The sequence below is a fragment of the Camellia sinensis genome, chromosome 14 (genome assembly GCF_055761805.1).
Source record: "Camellia sinensis isolate YWXY chromosome 14, ASM5576180v1, whole genome shotgun sequence".
Lineage (NCBI taxonomy): Eukaryota > Viridiplantae > Streptophyta > Magnoliopsida > Ericales > Theaceae > Camellia > Camellia sinensis.
Genome location: NC_138974.1, coordinates 53,431,420 through 53,435,776, shown reverse-complemented (window position 1 = coordinate 53,435,776; position 4,357 = coordinate 53,431,420). Strand labels below are relative to the sequence as shown.

At 41.1% G+C, this 4,357-nt stretch overlaps 1 long non-coding RNA gene across 1 annotated transcript; it reads right to left on the bottom strand.

The window, feature by feature from the left end:
* Positions 1–1,076: 1,076 nt before the first annotated feature.
* Positions 1,077–1,941, bottom strand: LOC145808010 (uncharacterized). Its single transcript, XR_014351478.1, has 3 exons — positions 1,481–1,941; positions 1,285–1,389; positions 1,077–1,183 (listed from the first exon to the last, which is right to left on the bottom strand). It is a non-coding gene; the product is annotated as an uncharacterized LOC145808010 (long non-coding RNA).
* Positions 1,942–4,357: the final 2,416 nt, after the last annotated feature.

Below are 4,357 nucleotides of genomic sequence, written 5' to 3'. Positions count from 1 at the left end.
TTGATTTATTTTTTTTTAACCTTCCCTGTAAGCCATGAAAGTTTTTATTTGGCTGGAGTCATATGTGCTAATGAGCTGATATATAACTTACCTACGAAGAGTATTGAGTTTTCATTCATAATGTGGTTTCTTTCATTTTTTAAAATTAATTTTCCCTTTTTTGTAATTAAATTATAAATTAACTTCGGTAACAAAAGCAGCCGTAAATTATATACAGTTACAGTCGCATTCATCCGAACAAGAAACATGCGTAAACAAAATAGTACTAAGTCAGCAGCCACATCGACATGTTTGATCCATGTTTACATTTGACTTGCACTTTGCAGTTGGTCCATATTTACATCGTCCAGCAAAAACAATACTGGGGACCCATAATTAACATCCATATTGAAATCAAAGAATAAAAAATTAGTTAAAGTCATATTGCCACCCAAATTACTGGCGTACTGGCAACCCATTCCCATCACTGGCCTAGCTTGTGGCATTGCTCATATGAAGGCACTCCCAGTACTTTGCGATCTTTGCATTATTGACATCTATAACGATGTCAACCAACAACTTATGACGCACAGAGGGAGCGAACTTTGTACACAAAAATCGTAAGACAAATCAGTTAAAATTGAAGGACGTACGAGGAAGGATTTGATTGACAAATGGAAATTAAGCGGTAGAATGTACCTTGTGTGGACCGGGGCTTAAATCAGGTTGCTGCATGAATTTGATGACGAACATCCCACAGTCAAACGTGCTACAAAAATAATTTCACATTAAAGTTGTCGTCAATACGTAATAGGTTCGTTAAGTCAGTCATGCAGCTTAGACATTAATGTGAGTGAGGGATTGTGGATTACTCGTCCAGTTGTTGTACTGGCCTCTCGTCTAACATGCAGCGGTGGAAGCTACGCAGTCTGTAACATAATCATTTCCAAAGTGTAGTTGCAGCAAGTCGTGCATAGTTTCAACCTGTTCCACAAGGTTGAAGTTGGTTTACGTAAAGGATGTTCAAGTTTTTTGTAGTGTTCAGAAATGCACCAGAAGGACATACCAAAATTTTAGCTGCATTTAGCTTCCTTTTATTCGGTCGGTTGGATGGGACTGAGTCGAATAGGTAGGCTACACGATCCACCATATCAATTTTAACGCACAACCAATGCACTCCTCTGTAATTGAAAGGCATGTAAATCTACACGAAAACACAACGGCAGACCTTGTTTAGAGGCCATGCAAACATGTAATGGCTTTCATATTTTCGTTTTAATATAACGGGATGAACATTGATATTACCCTCTGGCATGCATCAATCGCACCAGTGTATCTGTCATGTCCGAAAAATGATGTGACGATATGTTCATGGTGCAGAGGTTGCATATCTTTATTTAGAATCATAGTCTGCATATGTAATGCGTAAAGGTCATTAACGGAAACATTTGTCAAAATATGTCATACACAATACACAACGTAGCTTTAAACACTTACTTACCGACAGATATACGGGAAAGAACCAATCAGTGTGCCTCCCGTCATTGTGTAAATCCCTCTGTCGATTAGTCAATTGCACCACCACCAAGTTGATTGGCTGGAACATTGTATGCAAGACACAAGGCAAGTTGATTAGAAAGGTTTCTGAGTTAGGGGTACTGAAAAACGCAGATTCATATTTGTGCAGCCAACACTTACAGTGTCGGATAGCCACGACCCTGGTTTGAGCGTGCGCATGTCACGCCGGGTGCCAACTTCACATGCCCGTCCATGAAGATTCATGGAAACAACAATGTCCCTACAAGCAATAAATGATCCTTAGAACGATAGTTATTTCACAGTGGACTGTCATTGAAAATTTGCAAGTAGTAAATGAAACAATACATTTCATTTTTGCTATCGTCAAATACATAGTGAAGAAGTTTTTGTTCCTCCGCTGATAACAACCCTTCGCTGTCCAACATCGTCAACGAGTCCTACAAAAATAAATAGCCAACTAACAGTACACATTTCATAAAAATATTGAAGCTTACATTACAAGGTCGGTAGTCATAAAAAAGAACGTGAAATGATGTAAAAACTGTGAGCCTCAGAGTTTTCCCAACTTGTGATGTTTGGTGCGGAGTTTGTTAGAAATGTGTACTAACATATGGCAACAATCATAACTGCAAACATGCAATTCTTGGACAACTAGTACAATACAACACAGATGATTGTAAAATTACTGATTCACATTATTGATGTGGGCATGAATTGGGTATTCAGAACTTGTGGGGCATTAAAGGCAGTATTTGTACCTTGTTCACGTTGTCCACACCATCAACATCCACAGGTGAACTGCTGTCGTCAACTCCACTATTTGTTTTGCTATCGATGCACAATTGCATATCCCCGACCTCAGTGGCTTGAACTCCACTTCCGCTCATTTTTCCTTTTCCTTTTCCTTTTCGTCTTCCCTTTGCACTTCCTCTAACGATTCCAGTTGCTCCCAATGGTTTGCCAAGCTTAGTAGGAGAAGTATGCACATTGCACGCCACGTTCTTCACGCCCACTGACTGAAGCTCAGGACTGTATTTATCTTCAGTTTCATATGTTTCCCCTGACTGAAGGCCTCCCTTCTTGTTGTCTTCAACACCTTCTTCGATGTTCAGCTTGTGCCCATCATGCAAATGACTTTTGTCCCTTGCCAAGGTTCCCTTCAAAATATGTTGTTGGTGATCCACCCCTTGTACATCTGAAATATTACACTCCATTGGGTTAACTTCGTCCGATGGTTTGACCACGCCATCCTCATGCGCCTCGACTCCAACAGCAGGGTCCACACCCTGTTTGGCCACGCCTGCCGTTTGCGGTGTAGAGAATATACCTTCGATGAGGTGGTGTAGCATTTGCTTCAGTTCACGTAAATTGGTTTGTTCAGTGAACGGTTCGTTACAGCCCAAACTGAAACGTTCAAGCAGTTGCTTCAGCATTTCCTTCAGTTGAGCAACATTGGAGGAGAGGTTAATGATACACACATCATTGCCTTCCACCTAATCATACATACACATTCGTGAACTTAGTCTTACAAACCATCTTCAAATGATGGGGCTCAACTGTGTGAAAATTGCGTAATGCTTGGATGGATTACCTTGTCATTGCCAACAACTTGCTTGCCTTCGAAATGTCGCAACATCTCCATTAAATCTATTTGGTTGTGGAGAACTTGCTTCATCATTTCCTTCAGTTCGCGAATGTCGGACTCCAAATTGCTCATATGGACTTCATTGTACTGTCCTGTTTGTTGGTTCTCGACATGGCATGCATCCATGTCAGCATCATCGGCGTTACTGTAATCAAACTCCACCTAATCATAGAAACGCATAAATGAAGTCTGGCATTGTATGTTGAAGACAAGTGGGTCGATGGTGTGAAATGTGCACAGTGGTAGGAGTGCTTACCGCAATTGTTGGGAAATTTTGCTTCCTTCTGATACGGCGCAGCGTCTCCCGTATTTGGGTATCACCCCAATCATGAAGCCGAGGCGTGGACCGTGTCGTAGTCGAGCTCAGACAAACACAATCAAGGTACAACAGCTGTGGACATTAAGGGGCACACCATAATTAAGTTGTTCTTCCCACAAAAATGAACTATATTCAGTAACAATGACATTCATTATTCTCAATTTTGCAGTGGAACGTACATAGCATACCGATTTTGTTGAGGATGCTGTCAACTATATAGGCACATATCATGCAATGTTTGTTGGGAAAAAAATTTTACAGCACACCAAGGACTTTATTGATGAAACCAAGAAAAAAAGTTTATGTACATGTTCCCCTCTTCGCAACGTAGTTTTAATTGGTTCCTCCATTGAGGTTCGGCATACTTTTTGCCCTGTACTCTTTGTTCTTAAATTCATGACGGTAGTCACACAAAATTTATTTCTGCAAGTACCATACTTGGTCAGGAAGAGTGTTGTTTGTCGTACTCACAAAGCAGGTACCATTGTATGTCCCAATCAAGGCCAATTTGTTGAACCATGACAGAACAATGCATGAAACACATGAAGGGGGGAATGGAAAAAAAAATCAAGTTATTGGCATACCATTAGCAGGAAAACACATCCAGTTGCACCACGATGACCTTTATACTTGCGAACACCGTTGTGAAGGAATTGCAGTGTCAACTTTCCCCAATTACAAGCTCGCATACGATTCACGTCCTTCACGGCATGAATGAACGATGGCTTCAACCCGGTCATTGTGGTAGGACACAACATGGCCCCCAACACGTACAGTGCAAATTTTCGCCGAAACTCGTCCTCCGCACCAGCAGCCTCGGTCAGATAAAGTCTCAACTTGTTCAAAGGAATGACTCCGTTAACAACTCCAACCTC